At 47.8% G+C, this 24,907-nt stretch overlaps 1 long non-coding RNA gene across 2 annotated transcripts; it reads right to left on the bottom strand.

Annotated features, from left to right (window-relative positions):
* Positions 1–346: 346 nt before the first annotated feature.
* LOC125118865 (uncharacterized) lies at positions 347–23,381 on the bottom strand. 2 transcript variants are annotated; one of them, XR_007132905.1, is made up of 4 exons: positions 23,214–23,381; positions 13,433–14,100; positions 1,048–1,347; positions 347–517 (listed from the first exon to the last, which is right to left on the bottom strand). It is a non-coding gene; the product is annotated as an uncharacterized LOC125118865 (long non-coding RNA). The 2 variants fall into 2 exon arrangements; XR_007132906.1 differs by lacking the exons at positions 347–517; positions 1,048–1,347 and adding an exon at positions 10,119–10,159 and having other exon boundaries at positions 23,214–23,379.
* Between the last annotated feature and the right edge of the window lie 1,526 nt (positions 23,382–24,907).

The following is a 24,907-nucleotide window of genomic DNA, read 5'->3' on the forward strand; positions in this document are numbered from 1 at the left end:
CCAGTGTTGCTCTGAAATGTGGTGTAGGTCACAGATGTGGCTTGGATCTGGCATTGCTGTGGCTGTGGTATAGGCCAGCAACTATAGCTCTGATTCGACCCCTAGCCTGGGAAACTCCATATGCCGCAGGTGCAGCCTAAAAAGACAAAAGATAATAAATAAATAAATAAATAACCTATATTGGGAAAAAGAATGGATATATTTATATGTGTGTGGAAAATGGAGTAACTCAGTCTCAGCCTAGTTACTCAGCCTAGCCGCCATGTTGTTCCAGGAAGGACTATTATCTAATCATAACTATGCCTGTGAATGTGCAGTAGAATTCAATGACCACCACCCCTTATGTAACGCCTTGGCAAATTGCAGGCTTTGTTCTGTACCAGTATAAAAGGTGGACAGGACTTTCTGTACCACCGCCATTTGTGAAGCCATTAAGGGGATGTCTGACATACCCAAGGTGCCTCTGCTCTTCTTCAGATTGCCTGAATCCAGATTGAACCAGCCTTGTCTCAAGAGACTGCAATACATACATATAACAGATTCACTCTGCTGTACACCTGAAACTAATACACTGTAAGTCCATTATACTCCAATAAAATTTTAAAATACAAATAAATGTTAAAATCAATTTTTTTTAAAGAAGCACATTAAACACATCAGAATGGGTAGCACTTCAGACACTGGAGGATATCCATGTCTTCTTCTCTTTGCCTTTTAGGCATTTACAGCCTCTTTCTATCTGGGGATAGTGGGGTCCCAGCATCTCTATCCCAAGGCAAGAAGACATTACTGGTTCTTGGATCAGAGGAGGACAAATATCTTTCAGTCATTAGTGTAGTTCAGAAAGGCTTCCTGGAGGAAGAAGTACTTGGAATGGCCTTCAAAAAATAATGTAATGATAATAGCTAAAAATTAATGAGCCCCATGTTAAGACTTTGTGTGGATTATCTCATTTTGTCCCCCAAGCCACCCTATGAAATGGACATTATTATCATCATATGATGGAGGGAGAGCTGAAACACAAAGAGGGTAAGTAACTCTCCCTACCTCGCAGGGTAAGTGATGGAGCCAGGGTTCTAACCCAGGTGATCTGATTCAAGAGCCACAGCATGAGTATCTGGTAGGTGGACAGGACCTTGATGGAGTCAAAACTGCAGACAGCTGGTGGTAGGTCACTCTCCAAGCCCTGGGCTCCCAGGTGGAAGCAGAGATCCCAGGGAGCATAGGCTGCCACAGCTGCCCAGCTGCCATCCTTGATGTCCATGGCCCTGAGCAGCTTTATCACCTTCCTCCTGCATCCACTGCTGCCTGGAAACAGTCTATGTCTCCACACTTTCCCTGGGAAACCTGGAGGTGAGACCCAAGTGAGTCAACATTAGAGAAACTGTGGGATGTGAGTGACTGACAGAAGCCTGGCCATCCCCACAAGACCAGTCCCCCCACCCAGGCCAGGCCACACCCATCTGGTGCTTCAGGGTAAGCACAGAAGGTCCTATGGGCTTCTTCTAGGAGGCCTCCCCAGCCTTCAGTGCTCCCACAGTCTGGCCAGGGATATTTTTTTTTTTGTCTTTTTGTCTTTTTAGGGCTGTACCCATAGCACATGGAGGTTCCCAGGCTAGGGGTCGAATCGGAGCTACAGCTGCCAGCCTACACCACAGCCACAGCAACGTGGGATCTGAGCCTTGTCTGTGACCTGCACTACAGCTCACAGCAATGCTGGATCCTTAACCCACTGAGCGAGGCCAGGGATTGAACCTGCAACCTCATGGTTCCTAGTTGGGTTCGTTAACCACTGAGCTACTATGGGAACTCCTAGCCAGGGATTTTTTAATTCACTATCTCATTTAATCCTCACAATAATTCATCACCCCTATTTAATGGATGAAGAAAGAAAAGCTCAGAAAAGTCCAATAACTTGTTGAGGTCACAGCAGCAAATAAATAGTGGTAGAGGCTGAATTCGAACTCACTGCACCACACTGCCATTTCAATCTAGACCAAATTGGCCCATTGTCCAATCCCTACCCATCCTTCAAGTTGAATTCCAAAGCACCAACCCCTACACCCTAAGCCTCCCAGGAGAGCTCCCTTGCAGATACTATAACTAGCTGGTGATCTAGGTGAGTCCCTTCACCTCTATAGGTATAGGTCTCCCCTAATGTGTAAAACCAATGGGTTGGAGGTAAGGTCTATGAGCCATCCAGCCCTGATGGTCCCTGGTTGGATAAGGCACTTGATCACTCAAGAAGGGTTGAGGGCCCCCAGCCCTGATGGCAGGTTTCTCCACGAGATGGCCCTCTTGGCATTTCTTTGTTCTTCATATATTGAGAAATTAGAAAGGGTTTTTTTGTTTTGTTTTACAAAATAGAACTGTGACTCATGTTTCACAATCTACCTAGTCGATTTTATGCTCCTTTATTATTTGGGTGACATTCCGTTAGAAAGACAGAATCCCAGGCTCCACGCCAGACTGACTGAATCAGAACCTGCATTTCAACAAGATCTCTGGTGATTTCTGTGCCCAACGAAAGATGAGAACCACTGCTCTAAGCTGTCAACACCCCTTCATTTCAAGCCATCATTTTCAGGCTTTTATGCCTGTTTTCCCCAAGCAGGTCTAATTAATCTCCTTGAGCTGTCGTCATTTCCTGAGCACCAGCTGTGTACCAGCTACTGTATCAGTCCTTTATCAGCATTATCTCATGTACGCTTCCAACCTCCCTGCCATGCTATTAACAACCTCATTTCCAGGGAGAAAACTGGAATGCACAGACAGTGAGTCACAGGCGCAAGGTCCCACGGCCAGTAAGTAGCCAATTCAAACCCAGCACATGTGTCTCCAAAGCCAGTGTCCTTGGGCCCTAAGCTAATGCAGACACTGTCATTGAGGGCAGGGCTGTGATGCTGGCTTCTGTACACCCTCCTACCAGGGAATGGGCATGAGCCAGTTTCAGCACACAGTCCATGATGGTCCTTGTCACTTCACAGTGGTGGGTATGTCCCTCTCGGAGCCCCCAGAGCTACTCACAGGAAGTCTGGGGGGCTTCGTTGGCATTCTGTCCTCAGAGAAGCCCAGGACTGCAGTGCACACTGCCTGCTCCTCTTTCTGAGATGCCCTGTCCTGGGCCTCTCAAGCTAGGGTACCCACACCCTGGGGAACACAGTGGGAGATGAGGGGCACAGGAAACTGCAATCAGAACTTCAATTTTACATGATGCCTGGAAGAAGTGGGAAAAAATGCATTTTTCTTAATACCACCATGTTTATATGAGCAGGATAGTAAGATGCAAAAATCCAGTGGGTCACTTTGGACAAGGCCCCTGAGCTTTGGGTGTTTGCACTGTTCTACCTTTGGGGTATTTGGAGGGGGATATTTGGGGGGAGCCAAGTCTTGGCTCTGTTTTTCTCTTGTCCCTAAAAGGATGCAGAGCCCACTTTCACACTGCATCTCCAGCCCCCACCTCACACAAAGCTGCCCCCCCAATACACACACGCACACACACGCGCGCGCGCGCGCACACACACACACACACACACACACGTGTTCTAAGATCATTCTCAAAGCTGACAGTATTCACATAAGCTGCCCCCATTCCTTTGGCATCAGGGACTGTAGGGTTGAGCAACAAAAAGGATATGTAATTCAAAGACAACCAGGACTGACAAGGATGGAGAGAGGGCCTGAGAGCGCAGAGCTGGGGCTTGGTGTGTGTGTGTGGGGTGGGGGGGACAGCCTCAGGACCTGTTTGTGTGTGAGACAGAGGGAAGTGACTGGCCTTATCACTGATTAAAAATAATGAGGGGGAATTTCTGTCATAGGTCAGGGATAACAAACCCATCTAGGATCCATGAGTATGCAGGTTCAATCCCTGGCCTCGATTAGTGGGTTGAAGATCTGGCGTTGCTGTGAGCTATGGTGTAGGTTGCAGATGCGGCTTGCGTCTTGCATTGCTATTGTTGTGGTGTAGGCCAGCAGCTGCAGCTCTGATTCCACCCCTAGTCTGGGAACATCCATATGCTGCAAGTGCAGCCCTAAAAAGCAAAAAAAATGAAAATTTAAAAATAATGAGGAAATATCAAAGTGAGGAAAAACAGATGGAAAACTTAGACTGTGGAAAAACAATGCCAATAATAGTTGTTTATGAGCTCTACATATCATTTTAGCCTTTTAACTTGGTAACCTAGTAATGATGCACACTATTTCAAATGTCTTCTAATTTTCGGAGAGGAAAAAAAACAATAAAATTAAACTTGTGAAAGCTCCTTCAGCAGAACGAAATTTCCTCTGTTCTGCTTCAGGGCCTTTGCACTAGCTATTCCCTTTTGCTTGGGCAACTCTTCCACACCCCCTTTCCATGGTTAGCACCTTGTCATTTTTCAAGAATGACCTCAGTGCCAATTTTCCAGGGTTAATTTTGCCACCCCAACCCTCATTGTCCCTCTCACAGCAGCCTTTTCCTCCAGAGAGTGGTCATAATTTGTAATACTGGGACACAAATGCAACACTGAGACTACCTATTCCTACTCAGAGCCCATCGCCCTGTCATTTCATACTCAAAAGAAATGCTGGCCCGGTTCCAAAGCCCTGAAAAACAATGCAAATGATACTGCCTTTGTCAACAGTTTATTTACGGCAAGTTCACTATAGGAATTATAATAATTTCACATGCTATTAGCCTATAGGATAATGTCTCTTAATAAGCTAATGAAGAAATAACATCCTTTAAATAAATGATGGATTAATTACACTAGTGTTCCAGGCAAAGGCAGGTGAAGAGACTAAAGTCCAAACACAGCTGAGGTGTACCCCAAATATAGCTGAGGTGTACCTTTGTCACCAGTTTTGACAGAGAGATAGCTTTGCCAATGGAGAGCTACATCCAGCTACCAACGCAAAAATAAAAGTAACCTGTTGCTAAAGCACGTTGCTAGGCAACTATGGTGCGTGTGTTGACTGGCAGGCAGATGTTCTAGGCTGCACGGTCTGTCACCATGGCCCATAGAGGAGTAGCCTTTACCACAGCAGGAGCTAAAGCCCCAGCGTCTTTGGAGAGCTAGATCAGCAAGGGGTGGCTTTCCCCAGACGGAAACTCTAGGTATTTATAGTCTAAATGTGCCTCTGCCATAGCTGCTACTCCACATTCTTATCTGTAAACCCCCATGGGGCCTCTCGGCAGCTGAGCTACTAAGTGTTTATCAACAGCAGCAGATGAAATGATGACATCCTGACACAGCTTACTTCACTCTCATATCAAAGCAACTTTACTTCTAAAGACAACATTAGGGTTTTTGTTTTGTTTTGTTTTGTTTTGTCCATGACATAAATAGATAAAAACAACTGCACGTAAGTCATAAACTAGTTTGAAATCACCTCAAGCTAATACACGAGTGGCAAGGGATTCAAGGAAGCAAGGAATTCAGCAAAACTTCCTGCAAAGCTCATTTCAGGATTTCCTTCCCCCAAGGTCCATTCATTCCAGTAGGGCTCCCACTTCTCCTCTACCTTTTCTCCTAACCAGACTCTTTGTAATACCCAAATGTCCTCTGCCCAGCCTCGTTTTTCATATAGAACAATTTTGCCTGCTCACCTCTCCTGCCGCCGGGATCTCTTCCACTGCCCCAGCATCCCTACAGAGCGCCGGCAAGCGGTCAGTCTCTCTCTTCAGAAGAGCTGTAAAGACTCATAGCTCAATACTTTTGAACGTGCCACGTGCATATTTGTTCACTTGCTTGTTATCTACCTCCTCCACTTCCCTTTAAGCACTTTTGTTCACCATTAAATCACAGAGAGGGAGGGAGAGTGAGAAGGATGGTGGAGGGCAAGTCTCAATGGCACCGGACTCTCCCAAGTTGACAGGAGCCTTAATGTGAAGGCTCCAGAAGTTCCAGGTGCCCCAGGTAACACTTGGAAGGAGTTCAGAAACCCCTGGATCCTATTCCTATCTCTGACTTGGCTGGGTCTGGAGGCTGCTCCAAGTGGTAGCCTGTGACCACGGAACATCTCCCAGGCCCAAAGGACTGCTCAGAAGGGCCCCTGGGGGCCCAAGGTCTGGACTGCGAGGCTCCAGCTGGGGCAAAAGGATCAAGACAAAAAATGATGTTTTTTCTCCTAATATTTTTAGAAAAATTCAAACCTACACAAAAATGGAAAGAATAATGCCACATATTAGTATTTTGCCATATTTATCTTACCTAAGAGATGTGAGTTTTGTAAAAAAAAAAAAAAATTACTATGGAAAATTCCAAATATACACCAAGATAGAATAAATACTATAATGAACCCCACATACCTATCATCCAGCTTCAATAATTAACAATCCATGGGAAAAAAGGGGTGGGGTGGGGAGTCGAGTCCTCGTTGTGGTTCAGGGGGATAAGAATCCAACTACAGCGGCTCAGGTTGCTACAGAGGCATGAGTTCAACCCCTGGCCTGGCACAGGGGGTTAAAAGATCCATCATTGATGCAGCTGCAGCATAGACTGCAACCGCAGCTCTGATTCAGTCCCTAACTGGGAAACTTCCATCTGCTCTGGAGGGGTGGCCAAAAAAAACAAACAAAAAAAGCCAATCCATGGCCAACTTCCTCCTCCTCTTGAATTATTTTGAAGCAAATTCATAGATATCATTGTATCCATAAATGTCAGTCTGTATCTCTCTGAGTCAAAAGCTCATTTAAAAACATAACCAAAAGGAGTTCCTGTTGTGGCACATCAGAACCAAATCCGACTAGGAACCATGAGGTTACAGGTTTGATCCCTGGCCTTGCTCAGTGGGTTAAGGATCCCGTGTTGCTGTGAGCTATGGTGTAGGTCGCAGATGCAGCTCGGATCCTATGTTGCTGTGGTTGTGGCGTAGGCCAGCAGCTGTAGCTCCGATTAGACCCCTAGCCTGGGAACCTCCATATGCCATGAGTTTGGCCCTAAAAAGCAAAGAAAAAGACATAATAAAAATAAAAACATAACCAAAATGCACACCTAAAAATTAACAGTCATTCCTTCACATCATCAACTATTTAGTGTTCAACCTTCCCCAATTGTCACGTGTGTATGTACTTGTACTACAGTGTATTTGAACCAGAATTCCAATAAGCTCTGCACATTGAATTTGGCTGATTTGTCTCTTAACATTTCCCTCCTCTCTTTCTCTTCCTCTCTCTCTCTCCTTCCCTCCCTCCTTGTCACAATTTATTTATACTGTAGAGACTTCCACAGTCTGTATTTTGCTGACGACTTCTCTTTGATGTCTTTTTTTTTTTGTCTTTTTTGCTATTTCTTGGGCGGCTCCCGCAGCATATGGAGGTTCCCAGGCTAGGGGTCCAATCGGAGCTGTAGCCACCGGCCTACGCCAGAGCCACAGCAATGCAGGATCCGAGCCACGTCTGCAACCTACACCACAGCTCGCAGCAATGCCAGATCGTTAACCCACTCAGCAAGGGCAGGGATCGAACCGCAACCTCATGGTTCCTAGTCGGATTTGTTAACCACTGCGCCACAACGGGAACTCCTCTTCGATGTCTTTTAACGTGTTCTGCTGCCTCCCGTGTTTCCTATAAACTGGCAGGTGATTCAAAAGGTTTAGAGTTTTGGAGAGGTTCCTTTCATAAATAGAAGGGTGTGTATTTCCATCAGAAAGTACACAACGTCTTACCTCTTTTTGTGTGATGTTAGTAGCCAATGATGATCTCCTAAATCCACTTTTTATTTATTTTTTTTAATTTGTTTTAGGGCCAAATATGTGGCATATGGAAGTTCCCAGGCTAGTGCAGCTGCTGGCCTATGCCACAGCCACAGCAACACAGGATCCAAGCCGTGCATCTGCAACCTACACCACAGCTCATGGCAACACCAGATTCTTTTTCTGGTTTTTTTCTTTGGGGGGGGGGGTTGCTTTTTAGGGCCACACTTGCGACGTATGGAGGTTCCTAGGCTAGGAGTCGAATTGGAGCTACAGCTGCCAGCCACAACCACAGCCACAGCAACAAGGGATCGGAGCTGCAACTGCAACCTACACCACAGCTCACAGCAATGCAGGATCTTTAACCCACTGAGCAAGGCCAGGGATTGAACCCGCAACCTCATGGATCCTAGTTGGGTTCGTTAACCACTGAGCCACAAAGGGAACTCCCTAAATCCACTTTTTAAACCAGTGTGATATTGTGATTTAGAATAAGAAACATACATTTGGTCTCTCACCCCAATCCTGGAACAGGGCTCCAAAACCCTCCAAAACTTGTACAGAGAGGAGGAGAGAAAAGTGACTTTTGTTATGTTAACCAGTGATTTGGGAAGCCTCTAGGTGACCTAGGATGGGGGCTGGTTGCCTGGGGAACAAATAGTAATTAGACAGAACTTTCAGTCCTCTTTCACCCCCCACAACCCAACCTCTGGGGAGAGGAGAGGGGTTGGAGGTTGAATCAGTCACCAATGATCAATTATTTATTCAATCATTTCTACATAATGAAGCCTCCATAAAAATCCAAAAGAAGGAGTTCAGAGAGCTTCCAGGTTGGTGAACAGGTGGCAATTCTGAGACAGCAATTCCCCAGAGTGGACACAGAAGCTCCACACCCTCCCCATACTTGCCCTGTGCACCCCTTCCCTCTGGCTGTTCCTGGGTTATATTCTTTCATAATAAATTGGTAAACATAGGGATTATAGGAGTTCCCAGTATGGCTCAGAGGGTTAAGGACCTGACATAGTCTCCATGAGGATGTGGGTTCGATCCCTGGCCTTGATCAGTGGGTCAGGGATGTGGCATGGTTGTGAGCTGTGGTGTAGGTCATGGATGTGGCTCAGATCCCACATTGCTGTGGCTGTGGTTGTAGGCCAGCAGCTGCAGCTCCAATTCAAACCCTAGCCTGGGAACTTCCCTATGCCTCAGGTGTGGCCGTAAAAAAAAAACTTCCCAGTGGATAGAGCTAGGAAATATTTGCTCATTTGTTCATTTTCTGATCATCGCAAGTTCCAACTCATGACTGAGTATCAACTCAAATTAGAGACGACAGGGTTTTACTTAACATGATCAAAATTACATCTGTATTTTCTCTCATGTTGGAAATCCAACATAATTCCTCATTCACTTTACCCTGTAACCAACTCACAAGAGTTTTAGAATAATAATTTCAACACAATAACCAATAATATGATTCCTGAAAACTGTTTAAGTGTTTTTAAAGTTTGTCTCCTGGTTTGGTTATATCCCATTAGGGGCATACAGTCAGCCCTTGGTATCTGCAGGATCCACATCCATCCAGGAGTCCATCAACACCACATGGAAAATATTTGGGGAAAGGAAGATGAATTTGCCACATACCAGCAACTAGTTACATAGCATTACATTGTATTAGGTACTATAAGTAATCTAGAAATAATTTAAGGTATATAGGAGGATATGCATAGGCTATATGCAAAACTTGCCACTCTATCTAAAGAACTTGAACATTTGCAGATTTTGGTATCAGGGGTCCTGGAACCAATCTGTCGCCAATACCAAGGGACAACTGTATAGTCACACTACTGTCACTTGGAACAGTTCCTCTCATGTGGTTATACTATCAACTCAACAGGCACAGGTTTATTTGTTTCATTTCGCTTTTTAAGAATAATCTTTTAAGGCATTCCCTTCATGGCTCAGCGGTTAACGAACCTGACTAGGATCTATGCGGATGCAGGTTTGATCCTTGGCCTTGCTCAGTGGGTTAAGGATCTGGCATGGCTATGAGTTGTGGTGTAGGTCACAGATGTGGCTAGGATCCCAAGTTGCTGTGGCTGTGGTGTAGGCTAGCAGCTGTAGCTCCAATTCAACCCTAGCCTGGGACCTTCCATATGCCGTAAGTGGGGCCCTAAAAAGCAAAAGCAAAAAAAAAGAATAATTTTTTAAGAAAGATTTTTTTCTTCCAGGTTTATTGAGATATAATCGACACACAGTAGCACTGTATAAGTTTAAGGTATACAGCATAATGATGTGACTTTCATACATGATGAAATGATTAAAATAAGTTTAGTGAACGTCCATCATCTCATACAGATACATTAAAAAAAAAAAATAGCCAAGAGAGTTACCACTATGGTGCAGGGGGTTAAGGATCTTGTATTGTCACTGCTGTGGCTCTGGTTACTGCTGTGGTGCAGGTTTGATCACTGCCAGGAATTTCCAGGTGCTATGGCCAAAAAAACAAATTAAAATTTTAAAGATGGAAAAAATTATTTTTTTCTTGTGATTAAAAACACTTAGGATTTACTTTCTTCTCAACTTTCATATATAAGGACAGTAGTGACTTCTTCGATTTTTTTTTATAGCCACACCCACGGCATATGAAGGTTTCCAGTCTAGGGGTTCAATAGGAGCTGAAATACAAACCTGACTAGCATCCATGAGGATGTGTGTTCAATCCCTGGCCTCGCCCAGTGGGTTAAGGATCTGGTGTTGCCGTGAGCTGTGGTGTAGGTCGCAGACGCAGCTCAGATCCTGCATTGCTGTGGCTGTGGCATAGGCTGGCAGCTGCAGCTCTGATTTGACCCCTAGCCTGGGAACCTCCATATGTTGAGGAAGTGGCCCTAAAAAGACAAAAAAAAAAAAAAGACCTTCACTTTCCACCTTGTTCTCACTCTCCTTCACTCCATATCCAGCTTTTATTCCCAACTGATGACCCCAGCTGACCAACAGTGGCCCAGGTCACCACAGATGCTCAGCAGCAGACCCAGAGGAAACAACTTCCCATAGACCTCCCACAGCTTCTCTGTGGTTCCATTTCAACAGCTGGACCAATCTGGTTTCTCAGATGGGCTAGCGAACTTCTCTGATGTTCTAACTCCCCTTCTGGTCACTGTCTTTCCCAGCTCCTTCCACAATTGTGCAAAGCGAACAACTATCATAAAGCCTCCATCCCAAAACCTCAAAGTGATTCTGCTCGCCAACTGAATCCTGACACAATAATCTTTTTTGTTGTTGCTTACCCTTTTATTGTTTAATTCAATCAATCATATATAGGTATACATACTTTTTTCTTCCTTTCCTACAGTAGCATATTATACACACTTTTCTTACCTTGCCCTCTATTAGTAACAGCTTTGTTGAGATATGTTATATATTGTACAGTTCATTCATTTGAGTGTGCAATTCAATGGTTTTTAGTATTACTCGGAGTTGTGTAATCATCACCAGTAAATTTTAGAACATTTTCATCACCCCCCCCCAAAAAAAACCCATACCTATAGCTCTCACTCCCCTCCCATCTTCCTATCCCCCAGCAACCTCTGGCAACCACTAATCTACTTTGTGTGTCTAGAGATTTGCCTGTGCTTGACACCCACCCTGCTTTGGTCATAGAACCACTCATCTCAGCCATCTCCCTGTGGTAGTATGAGCTCTTATTCGTTTTGCAGCCTCAGAGTCCTCTAGTGTGTGGCTTATTCAACCAGTTCCTGCTGATGGATATTTGTCCTGTTTTTGGTCTTTTGCTACTACAACAGAGTTACAGTGAGTGGCCTCATACAAGGATCTTTCAGCATTTTTACCATCACATCTAAAGGATCTATTCTTAGAAGTAGATTTCTGGGTCAAAGAAGTAGATTTCTAGATTTTGCTAGTTATTGCCACATGCCCTGTGTAGGCTCTATACTGTTTCACACTCCCATCAGCAATGTATGAAACAGGTTAAGGATCTGGCATTGCTGCAGCTGGGGCTCGAATTTGATTCCACATGCTACTGGTGCAACCAAAAAAAAAAAACAAGGAAAAGAAAAGAAAAGAACTTCTTTCTTCGCAGCCTTCCCAAAAGAACTTGATGACAAACCTGGATATTTGCCAATCTGATAGGTGAGAAGTGCTAGCTAGCTCAGTGTAATTTTAATTCGCATCTCTATCATTATGGGCAAAGTTGGTTATCTTTATGTTTGAAAAAAACATTTTTTCAAGCAAAAAAAAAACTGTTCTTATCTCTAGTTCATTTTTATGATTGCTGGACTTAAGAGAATTTTTTTCTTCTTATGGCCGCACCCGAGGCATATGGACGTTCCCAGGCTAGGGGTCAAATTGGAACTGCAGTTGCTAGCCTACATCACAGCCACAGCAATGAGGGATCTGAGCCACATCTGCAACCTACACCACAGCTCATGGCAACTGGAGATCCTTAACCCACTGAGCAAGGTCAGGGATCTAATCCACATCCTTATGGATACTAGCTGGGTTCGTAACCTGCTGAGCCAAAAAGGGAACACCCCTTAAGAGAATTTTAAAACAACTTTTAAATAAGACTTATTTCTTATCTTAATAATGTTTGTTCATCGCTAGAGAAAATTTAAAATGCAGACAAGGATGGTAACCTAGTAGTTAAGGACTCAGTGTTTTTACTGCCATAGCTAGGGTTACTGCTGGGGCTAGCGTTCGATCCCTGGCCCAGGAACTTTGGTATGCTGTGGGCATGGCCAAAGGAAAAAAAAATACAGACAAGGGAAAAAAATACCCACAATTCATCCACCCAAAGATGCCACTGGCAATGACTTGCTATTTATATTATGTTAGCCCCTTTCTAATAAAAGAAAAAAGATGCACACACATGCACACAAGCACACACAGTGGTAAATTATTGGTTATCTTGTGCCAGTACTTGGTAGCCAGAGGTTGCACTGGTTTCCTCTCTGCTTGGAGAATTAGCCCTGTGAGGGTGGAGAGGGTGGGAGTGTCTGGAAAAGGGAGGAAGAGAGTGATAGAAGGTCCTGGGCAAGTGGGGTCAGGAGTCACCAGTGTGCAGCCCCTGGAGAGGACCCTGCACTAAGTGTGCTGTTTGATTGCCAGTGGGAAGGAGCATGCTAGCATTGCTCCCCCACGACAGAAGGGTGGGTGGAGGAGCAGGAGCACAGGCACAGAACTGAGCTCCAGTCCAGTTCTGAACCGTCCAGCCCTGTGACCCTACACAAGTCTCTCTCTCTCTTCATAAGGAAATACGCATGGATGATCTTTTAGGTCTCTGCCCACAAAAGCATTATATTAAGAAGGGATGAACAATCCGTCAGAGGAAGAAATTCTGATTAACGACCAAAGGGAGAAAGGGATGGATATTTTTCAGGTGTCTGAGCGTCCCCTAAACTCACGAACCTTAGACTCCCACCCACACTTCCTGGCACTGTGTACGCAGGTCTACCCGAGTGAGTCCCAGCTCTGCGTCTGGGAAAATCACTACATCTCAATTTCTTCCTTCAATTTCTTCTTCTGTGGAGGAGACCTTTTCAGAGGGTCATTTGAAAATGCCTAGAGCAATCCCCCCAGGGGCACACAGTGAATGGTAATTGTTATCTTGCTCTCCACGTGCCCCTTGGACTGTCCCATTGAGTCTTCTCACAACCCTAAGATGCAAGTGCTAGCATATCTAAGCTCCATTTTACAGAGGAGATAAGTGAAGTTCAGAGAGGTTATGACTCGCCCAGAGACGCACCGCAAGCAGGTGAGAGTTCAAAGTGAAATCCAGCGGTGCTTCTCCAAGGGCGAGCTCTGCGGTCTTCAGAGCACCGGGTGTCTCACCCAGTGCTGCATCTCGGATGGGGCTGCAGCCGCCGATGAGACCCGAGGACGGCTTTCGGGCCAGTGTCTACTGGGACACCCCAACTTTAGAGAGCAACTCTGTCATCAGCAAGGAAAGTTATTTGAGGGAAACCCAGCGCATGCGAGTACGCCGAGTACTCCGCAGCGGAGGAGGCCCACAAGTGCATTATAGAGCGATTGGCGGAGGAGTTTGTCGAAGTTGCTCCTCCTCCCGGAACTCTGCCGGGAGTGGGCGGAGCCGGTTTGGCTCGACTGCAGTTCCTGTGGTCTACTCGCGGGGGAGCCAGAGCCAGTGAAGAACCGCAGGCGCAAAGTACCTAATTCTCTCAAGTGTGCACACAAGCAATCTGTACCCATCACTAGCAGGTCGGAGGGCAGAGGGCTTCCAGGAGAGACTGGAGGATACAGAGTGTTGCCTGGCCTGAGGTTGGCTAAGTCCTCTTGTGAAGGAAGAGGCTTTCCCTGCTGGATCCTCCACTCTGTGCTTCCTGCTGCTCTGAGGCTTTCCGTAGAATTACCGGTGCAGGTCCTTGAACTCCAGGCTAAGGACCTGGGTGAGGGCTGGGTGAGGGAGAAAGAGTTGTGGAGGGGATGTTAGTAATGTGGGGTTAACTGCCAGGTTAATCCCCACTCCCTTTACTTCCTACTTCGCCAAGAACCTTCTGGGGGCCTCAGGCCCTTCTAAACCTGAGGGAAAAGAGAGAATAACATTCACACAATGTTTGGGAATTACCATTGATTCCTGTCATAGTAGTGCTTTTTTCAGGGCTGCACCTGCAGCATATGGAAGTTCCCAAGCTAGGGGGTCAAATCGGAGCTGCAGCTGCCTGCCTACCCACAGCCACGCTGGATATGAGCTTCATCTGCTACCCATACCACAGCTCAAGGCAACACCCTATCCATAACCCATGGAGCAAGGCCAGATGGAAACTGCATCCTCATGGAGACCAGTCGGGTTTGTTACTGATGAGCCACAATGGGAACTCCAGTAAAGTGCATTTAAAAAAAAAATGTAAAATGGGAGTTCCCATTGTGGTGCAGTGGAAATGAATCTGTCGTGTATCCATGAGGATGAGGGTTCAATCCCTGGCCTCGCTCAGTGGGTTGAGGATCCGGTGTTGTGGTGAGCTGTGGTGTAGGCTGCAGACACCACTCAGATCCTACATTGCTGTGGCTGTGGCATAGGCTGGCAGCTGTAGTTCCCATTCGACCCCTAGCCTGGGAACCTCTATATGCCATGGGTGCAGCCCTTAAAAAAAAGCAAAAATAAAAATAAATGTAGAATGGGGGGTTCCCTCTGTGGCCCAGTGGGTTAAGGAGCCATTGTCCTGGCAGCTGTGGGAATTTCCAGAAAGCCAAATAAATAAATAAATAATATAAAAATAAAAAATGTAGAAGTCAAATGCTTAACCCTAAAGAACTTCTAAAGGCCTAATTTCTTTTTCTTTCTTTCTTTCTTTCTTTCTTTTTTTTTTTTTTTTGCTTTTTAGGGCTGCATTTGCAGCATATGGAAGTTCCCAGGCTAGGAGTTCAATTGGAGCTGCAGCTGCCAGCCTATGCCACAGCCACAGCAACGCCAGATCCGAGCCACATCTGCCACCTCCACCACAGTTCTCAGCAATGCCAGATCTTTAACCCATTGAGCAAGTCCAGAGATCAAACCCACATCCTCACATATACTTGTCTGGTTCATTTCTGCTGAGCCACACTAGGAACTCCTAAAGGCTTAATTTCTGAAAGAGGTGTCTGCCTATAAAAGGGATGGGGCAGGATGACCTGGCATTCCTGGGTTGGTAAGTGAGGCAGCTTCGTGTGGTCTGGGCCCCAGGGCAGGGGCAGGGGCCAGCCTGCTGTGAAGGCCCAGTCTACCTGGACAGTGGGGTCCAGATCCTAGGCCTCTGTATGGAGGCCGCCCAAAGCCTAGGGCTCTGCCAGCCCAGCCAGAGTGCCACAATATGTGAAGCAGGAGGCTGCAGGGAGAGATGAAGCACAGCAAAGAGAAAAGGAAAAGGCTCTTAAGAGGCTTGGAAGATGGAACTAGACAAGATCTTCATTCTCCAGGCCTCAGGTTCCTCATCTAAAAGGTGATGCCAAGGGCTACTGTGAGAATACTACTTAATGCAAAGGCTAGGCAGGACACCTCCTCTGTGGAGGCTTCCCAGATTGCCCCAGATCCAAAATCCCAGGGATTCCCAGGGCCCATAGTCTAGCCTTTGTTGCTCGTCCTGGCCTCGATGGGGATAACTGTTTAAAGCTACTGTCCCCCATGACACTGCTATCCCCACTCCAAATCCTGCCAGTCTGTGAACTTTGAAAGGTATGCATGGTGAATTCATTCAAAAACTAGGCCTGAATTCATTCAAAAACGAGGCCTGATAATACCCTAAAAAATGATACCAAAGTTAATCTAAAAAAAAATAAACATGTGCAAACAGTAAAGTTATGGAAATGAAAGCAGTGGAGGGGAAAATGGGACCAGGTATTGAAAAAACTTGACAAGAGCTATCAGAAATATTTTCTTTTCTTTTTTTTTTTTTGGCTACACCTGCAGCATATGGAAGTTCCCAGGCCAGGGACAGAACCCATGCCTAGCAGTGACTCTAGCCACCGCAGTGACAATGTCAGGTCCCTAACTCACTGTGCCACAAAGGAACTCCCAATGATTTTTCATGTACATATACATTATGCTCAACAACTCCATTCCTAAGAATCTACACCACAGAAGTAATAGCAGTGAGAGGGCAGAGATAAATGTGCAAGGATGTTGGCTGCAGTATTATCTGTAACTATAGCAAAGAACTGGAACCCACCCAAGAGTCCATCAAGAGAGGATGGTGAAATAAATTGAGGTGCAGCCACACAATGCAATGCTAAGCAGCTGTAAAAAGAACTGAGTGGGTCTGTGGATGCTGAGGTAGGAAGACTTTCCAAAACATAGCAAGAAGCAGAATGGGAACTATAGGGTGAGTCCACTTTTTAAAAACACTCTCCCACCACTGCCTTCAAGCCTTGATTTATTGACTTTCCCTTCCCTGTCCCAGGCTGGCAACCCAGCACATCCTTTGCTATGTAGTCCCTTTAGGATATTAACAGTCTAGTCCAACCCAATTTAAATTCCAAACTCTTTACATCTTCAAAGTACGTATGGCACAGATACATACCAGGCTTGTCCTTTTAACTCATTTGTCACCACAGCCATTTGAAATAGGTACTATGTTTACCATTCCCATTTTACAGATGAGGACATTGCGGTATAGAGAGAAATTAAACAATTTCCCCAGAGTCACACAGATGAATTGCAGAGTCAGAGTCTTTGATTCCAGAAGATAGTTGCAAACTCCAACTCCTAGCCCAGGAACTTCCATATGCCATGGGTGCAGCCCTGAAGGAAAAAAAAAGTTTTTCTTTCCTTATGAATTTTCTTTTTCATAAATATTTTCCTTATGAAAATACTTTGCCCATTTTAAAATTTGTTTGCCTTTTTTTTTTCATACTGATTTCTGAAATGTGATTAAGGAGATTAGCTCTTTATCTGACATTATGTGACAAATAGTTTTCCTGGTGTGTACGGCCTCTTTTTTTTGGCTGTGCCTGAGAGGTTCCCCGGGCCAGGGATCAAACCCGCATCACTGGAGTTCCTGTTGTGGCTCAGTGGTTAACAAATCCGACTGGGAACCATGAGGTTTCGGGTTCAATCCCTGGCCTTGCTCAGTGGGTTAAGGATCGGGCGTTGCCATGAGCTGTGGTGTAGGTTGCAGACGCGGCTCGGATCCCGCGTTGCTGTGGCTCTAGCGTAGGCCGGTGGCTACAGCTCCGATTAGACCCCTAGCCTGGGAACCTCCCTATGCCATGGGAGGCGGCCCAAGAAATGGCAAAAAGACAAAAATTTAAAAAATAAAATAAAAATAAAAACCCGCATCACAGCAGCTACCTGAGCCACTACAGTGACAATGCTGGATCCTTAACCTGCTGTACCACAAGGGAACTCCACACACTACAGCCTTTCACTTGGTTGTTGTTGTGTTTTTTTTTTGTTTGTTTGGTTTTTTTTTGCTTTTTTTGCTTTTTTACTGCATATGGAAGTTCCCAGGCGAGGGTCAAATAGGAGCTGTAGCCACCGGCCTATGCCACAGCCACAGCAACACCAGATCTGAGCTTTGTTGCGACCTACATACACCACAGCTCATGGAAACTCCGGATCCTTAACCCACTGAGTGAGGCCAGGGATTGAACCCAAAACCTCATGGTTCCTAATCGGATTCATTTCTGCTGCACCATGACGGGATCTCCTGATGTGGTTTTTTATAATTCTCTCCACTCAGGTTTTTCAATTTTTTTACATGTTTGAATTATCAATCTTTTGAGACCTCTGGGTTTTGTGTGGAGCATTCCTTTCCTTTTTCAGAATTTTCCTGCTTGTTCCAAATGTTTATTTTTCCAGAAGAAGATTAATATCATTTTCCAAAGCTCATTCCCCAAACCTATTGGTGTTTGAATTGAAATAGCTTTCAGCTGACAGACCCCATAAAGAAAATGCACAACTTTACAGCTGGAGGGCAGGGCTTGAAGTCACCTTGTTTAGGGATCTTCTCTTCTGTAGGACATTGAGGCTTACTGAGGGGGTGGCAGTGCCATCAAGAGGAGGCCCCAGCACTCCAGGTACCTATCAAGAGGGCGCCCAAGAGCCCAGCAAGGCTGTCCCTGGGAACCTGAGGTCTGGCCACCAGAGGCCCACAACTCCTAGACTTCCACTGAAGGATTAACTCCTCCTTGAAGGAAACATTCCTTAGAGGCCTAGGAGTGGGGCCAGATGTGCCCTCAAAGAGCTGATTCACAAGGCAGGAGATTTCACAGAGCGGCGCCTTGTTCAGGAGACCAAGCACAGCAATGCCTTTGCCAAGGACAATCCTATGGTCTCAACATCACAGCCTTGGGGAGAGGCAGGGACATGTTCTGGGAACCACAGATACAGGAGGCTGCTCTGAGCATAGGCCTTCGGGATTGCCTTCCAACCTAGCCAGTTTCCACTGGCTTCTCTCTGATCTGGAGCCTCAGATAAGAGCATTCTTCACCCACTCCTTCCCCAGGCAGGACCCAAAGGACCCAAAGACCTTCCTGCAGGTGCCCAGGAAGCCTGAGTGGGCATTCATTTATTCAGGGATAATTTACTGATGCTTATGATGTGCCAGTCAGTGTTCTTGAGATACAGTAGAGAATAAAAGAGATCAAAATTCCTGCCCTGGAGTTCCCGTCGTGGCGCAGTGGTTAACGAATCCAACTAGGAACCATGAGGTTGCGGGTTCGGTCCCTGCCCTTGCTCAGTGGGTTAATGATCCAGCGTTGCCGTGAGCTGTGGTGTAGGTTGCAGACGCGGCTCGGATCCCGCGTTGCTGTGGCTCTGGCATAGGCCGGCAGCTAGAGCTCCGATTCGACCCCTAGCCTGGGAATCTCCATATGCCGCGGGAGCGGCCCAAGAAATAGCAAAAAGACAAAAAAAAAAAAAAAAATCCTGCCCTCCTAAAGCTTGGGATGAAATAACCAGAGTTATTTCATTGAAATGAATACATGAAATGAACAATGAAAATAACCAGAGTGAATATGTAAATATGCTGGGAGATAAGTGCACTGGAAGAGAACAGAGCAAAGGAAGAAGACTTGGGGGCTGGGGGCAGAGGAACTGAGACATTACTGGGGAACATCCATTTGCCCTCCAGCCTGGTTTAGCAACAGGGAGTCCATGCAGGGCTGGCATGAAGCAGGAGGAGGGGTTTATTCCCCTGGCTCCCTCCCTGTGGGGTCACAGCTCTGGCCAGGTGGCCTTCTCCTGGGAGGCTCTCTTTCCTGGTTCCTGCAGCCACTTCTTTCCCTCCCCCTTAGGCCTGGGAGTAGCAAAGGTGCCTCTTGCTCCTGGGCCTGGGCACAGCACTCTCCCTTGGGGTTTTCTTACATCCCATCCACACCTTTGCAAACAGTCTGGAATAATCCTAATTTGAGTGCTGCATTCTGCTGGAACACTGAGAAAAGTGCCAGTGAGCAGACGGAATATCAGGCCATGCAGACATCCTAGGGAAGAGAGTCCCGGGCAGAGGGAACTTCCCATGCAAAGGACTGGAGATAGGATGGTAGGCTTGATCTTTCCAAAGAAAGGCTGGAGTGGAGCAGGGGCGAGCAGCAGGAAATGGCATCAGAGTGAAATGTGTTGGGAAGGGGGGGACACTGGAGTGCTTCAAACTGAGGAGTTATATATCTTTAGCACTATCACCCTGCTGTGTTGAGAACAGATTGCTTGGGCCATGAGCAGAAATAGGGAGGCTATGAGGGGCTGTTGCAGTATCCCGAGGGAGAGACAATGTCCTCGGGTGGCAGTGGGGAATAAAGGAGCCGATGGGGTTTGCTAACAGATTGGATGTGGAGTGCAAGAGAAAGGAGGCAAGGGTGCGTCTAGGGTTTGAGCCTGTTGGATGTAGCAGGGCTGCTGGGTTTCTCGTGGCTTCCCTGTGTCTACTCAGCCTGCCCTCATATACCACCCCTCATATCCAGCCCCTGGGGCTGGGTGCTGCAGACTCATCTTTCCTCTGGCAGGCCCAGAGGTCTACCAGCCTTGGCCAAGAGAGATCCTTGAGTCAGCCATAGCCCCTCTGTTTGGGGCCATCTCTCTGCTGGTCCCTGGTTCAGGGTCAAGAGTGGATTAAGTCCCTGGGACACTGGGGGGGAGGCTAAGCCAGGTCCCCGGAGGCAGCCCCAGGGAGCGAGCTGACTGTTGCCGTGTTGGTGACCTGCTTTCTGGGGCACCTGCAGACCCACTCTCTTCAACCTGGGTTCTGTGGGTCAGCCAGACCGAATGCGACCTGCTTCCTCTTCTACCACTGGCTCGGCTGGCTTCCTCTCGGGCTCCGGCACTCAGTGGGGGCATCTGAGGTGAGAGTAAAGATCCTGCTCAGGGGTGGCCCAGCCTCCTTCCTCAGGGCCCTGAGCCTTTGCCCTTCCTGCTGGCTGTGGATTTTCTGAATCCTGGCTTGGAGGGCCTCCTCCCACCGCATCCTGTGGGGTCCCTTGGCTGGACTCTCCCTGCCCCAGCCCCTGAAGTCAGCTGAGCACCTTCTGGGCCAGAGGGGCCTGGATTCCACTGATAACAGCACCACCATCCAGCACTTTCCCTGAGCCATTTTCATGCTGAACTCTCCACAGGCCTATCTTCACAGGCCTGCTGGAGGACAGAGGGATGTTTAGAAGAGTGGGTTCTGGGATACAAACTCTACCACTCACATGCACATGACCTTGGAGAGTCACTTAACTTCACCAGGCCTCCACTTTCTCAGCCGACCTCCTGGTGTCCCTCATGCATTGGTGGCCCTTGTAAGGATTTTCTGAATAAGTCACCGCTTGCAATATGCTTAACACAGTGCCTCACCCACAGTATGTGCTCAGGAAAAGTCAGCTATTTAAGTCATCCCCATCTCTGGATGAAGAAACCAAGGTTCACAGAAGAATGGAATATGTCCAAGGCCTCAGGGCTGGGCAATGGTGGAACCAGAGTCCCCTGTGCGCTCCCCCGAATGTGTCCTCTTCCCTGCCTCTGTGAGGCCAGCGTGGAGTCGGTGTCAGCCCACAAATGGAGAAGCCAGGAGCTTACTCTCTGAGCACCCTCAAGGGGCGGGGAGACTCCTGTCATAAAGGGACATACAAAGATCGCATAAACACAAGCCACCAAAGGGCTGCCCATTATGGAGCCAAAAGCCACAGCGCTCTGGGAACAGCGTCCCCCCCTACATAAAGGAACCAGGAACCTCCGTGGCTGGGCGACACCTGGGTTCCTGGTACCTGACTGGCTCATTGAATCATAAAGGTCACAAGAAATGGTAACTATACAATCTGAATTTTTAAATATAGTCCAAGTTTCAAACATTCTGTCCCACTGTTGAAGAAACCATCACAGGCCCCAAAGAATCCAGTATCATGGCACCTAAATGACCTCTCACGGTCAGATGGTTCACAAAAATTCATCTTTCACTTGTCCTGAGCTTGACTTGAGGAAACAGGGTCCCCATTATTGCAGGCACACAGCTGCCAGCTGCCCCAGCTTTGTGGGTGTGTGCGTGTCCACACAGATGCTATACCATGGGAGGCTGTGCTCCCTCAGGGCAGCTTTGCAACCTCAGCATCTTGCTACAGATTGCCTTTCACATTGACTCCTGCCAGGACTTTTGGTTTTGGTTTCTGAGAGCAGAAATGAGTCCTGCCCTTTCCCTCTGCAGCCCTCCAGACTCTCCTTCCTCCCCCCACCCCACCCCCGTGTCTCTGTCCTTCGTTTCCTCTACCACCCTAGTGGAACATGGCCCCCTGGTCCCTGACTCTGTGGGAAAGGGTGAGAGAAGAAGAGAGGGAGGGGACAGAGAAATGGGGAGAGTCGCCAGAGACCTTACTCTATGTCCAGGGCAGGGAGGCCACTCACAGTTAAATTGTGCGCTGCACAACTCTAGGGGGCAGAGTCACCTCAATGTCACCAAAACTGCATCTTCCTGCACTTTTCAGGAAGATTGCAGTTAAGTATCCTGAGGAAAGGCATCTGTCTGAAGTGCTCCAAGTGGGATGAAAGGGCTGAGTGCATTTTGGCTCTGACCTCCAAGAAGCCCCAAGCCACTCCTGGTCCCACAAGCCACCACACCCTCAGGCCCTGTACTCTAATCCACTTGTCCCTCATTGATCAACTTCAAAGCTGGGCTAGAGCCTCAGTGAGAGATTCTGGTTCAAAAGAAGCTGGCCAATCACCTCTAGGGCCATTTGTGGGACACCAAGTAAGTCTCTTCCTTTCTTCCTCTGAAATATGCAGAGTGGACAAAATGATCTCTAAGGGGTTCTATAGATTTAACATCTGAGTCTGTGCTGAGGGTGCCTGAGAGGCAGATGAGTTACAGTTGGGTTTGGCCCCAGAGTCCCCTTTTCACTGAGGGAAGAAGGCTATTGTTCCTCTGACTGAAAGCAGGCCTTAGAATGGATCCTTTTTCGTTGAAAGATGATGGTGGAGGCCCCACGAGGTCAGCCAGAGGAGCCGTGTGACCTATGCAGGTCCCCTAACCTCTCTAAACCCGTTTCCTTCCCCATGAAATATGGGTGATACCTTGCAGGTGGCTGTGAGCATTTAAGGGGATATTATATGCAAAGGCACTAGCACAGAGGGGGTGCTCAGAGAAGGGCAGAGCAAGGGGGGCCTGAGGAACTCAGGGGGGCCAGGCGCCAAGGCTCTGATGGCAGCAAAGCAGCCCTGCAAGGCCCAGGCCTGCCGCTGCCTGAGCTCAGGCTCTAGGACAGGAAACCTACCTGGTTTCCTCTGGGCCTGACAGCACCCCCTGCCCTTCCTCTCGCTGGGCTCCCCTCCCCTCTGTGTGCATGCCCACACTTCCGGGAGGATGCAGAGGGCCTGCACGGCGCTGCAGGAACCCCAAAGAGCCCAAAGCCTCTAACCTGGCATGGAAGGCCCTCCCCTAATGCCCCCACCGCCCCTGCCTCTCCCCAGCCACCTAGAGTTACCTGAGACCCCCAAAACAAGTCCCGCACTGTCACACCTCCATGCCTTTGTCCACGCGGTATCCCTCTGCATCACATGCCCTCCCTTCTCCCTGCCCCCCAAGAGAGCTAAATCCTGCTCATTGTTTAGAGTCCGGCTCAAATCTCACCTTCTCTGGGAAGCCTTTCCCCGTCTTTCCAGTAAAGAAAATAACCACCCTTCCTGTTGGCTCCCTCAGCCCAGGACTCACAGGCAGCAGTGCTGAGGCGCTGAGTCAATCACATGCCCACGGAGCCTCCGCCCCTATCTATCAAATGGAGGCAAGTCCCCTAGGGGGAGGGTGTTGGAAGAATTCAAGGAGAAGGGCGACATACAGCCCCTAACCACACTGTGGACACACAATCGGCGCCCAATAAACCCTACATGAAACTTCAAGCCCAGCTGGGCAGCCCTGCAGAGGGCGGGAAGGATGTGTCAGGCACGTTTCCATCCTCTATTCCAGCTCTTTCCAATGGGTCCTCAGGTTCCCGCCCAGGGACGCTGCTGGCCCACAGGTCATTGGGAGATCACTGGGCCCTGAACCCAGTGACTGACCTAGTTCTTCCTGGAGCGGTTGTCCACCCTGCTGCCTGCTTTGGCACATCCACCTGGGAATGGCGGAAGGCAGGAGCCATATGGGGGGATAGGACTGATTTTCACGGCAGCTTTGTCAGCTGTGTCGCCTGACTGCCCCACTGATGAGTCAGGTCTACTCCCCACCCTTCCCCTTCAGGAAGTGGCCCTGTCATAATCACAGTTGTGCTACATAAAAATAGCTTCAGTTCACAAATGCATGAGCACCCAGCCTTTCCACCAAGGGAAGAGGAAGGCCATTTCCCCACACACATTCCCCATGGCCCCTCTTCAAAAGCGGGTCCTCTGAGGTGGGGTCTTGACACTTCTCAGTGGAAGGCTTCAGCAGCAGCTTCCTCATCAGCCCTGGTGCAGAAGGCTTTTTGTGGCTTTGCAATCAGCTTCTCACATTTTTTTATTTGTCCCTCACCCCAGAGATGTGGGGCAGAGCAGCTGCAGTTGTACCCATTTTGCAGGTGTGGAAACCCAGACGGAGGGAGGGGAGGTGACTTGCCCATCTCACACAGTGAGCTGATGGTAGAGCTGAGTTGTGGGCACCTGACTCCTGCCACAGGGTTCTTTCTGCCCTGGCACGTGCCTCCTGCTTGGATAATGCCATGGCCACAGCCAGGGCAAAGAGGAAAAGAGGAGGAGTGAAAGGCTGGTCAGAGCACAGCTTTGAGGAGCAAGACATTCATTTAGCAAACATTTCTCAAGCTCTTGCTACATGCTAGGCACCATGCTAGGCATTAGAGATGTGGTAGAGAGCAAGAAAGAGGCCCAATTCCTGCCCCCCTGGAGCTTATAGTTTAATGGAGTGATAGCTAACATTTACTGAACATGTTCTCTTTTGGGGGGGGGGGTGCGCCACCCATGGCAGTTCCTGGGCCAGGGATCGAACCCATGCCACAGCAGGGACCTCAGCCACTGCAATGACAACTGTGGGATCCTTAACCCATTGCATCACACAGGAACTCCTGAACCTGTTCTTTGTACTAGATGCTTTGCTAAACACTTATAGTGGAATAAATCATTTAATTCTCACCAATACCCCCATAAGGTAGCATATTAGATGTCTGCCATTCATGTTGGCCACCCAGCAGCTGAAACCCTTTCCTATGTGTGCAGTATTTTTCACTCATGAGGAAGAACCCAGTTGCCATTCCTGAGGCTAAGTATACCAGGTATTCCCTTTCCCAGCCTCCCTTACAGCTAAGGCGGGGCATGTGACCAGACTTGGCCAGTCAGCAG

Source organism: Phacochoerus africanus, chromosome 2, assembly GCF_016906955.1.
Source record: "Phacochoerus africanus isolate WHEZ1 chromosome 2, ROS_Pafr_v1, whole genome shotgun sequence".
Taxonomy (NCBI): Eukaryota; Metazoa; Chordata; class Mammalia; order Artiodactyla; family Suidae; genus Phacochoerus; species Phacochoerus africanus.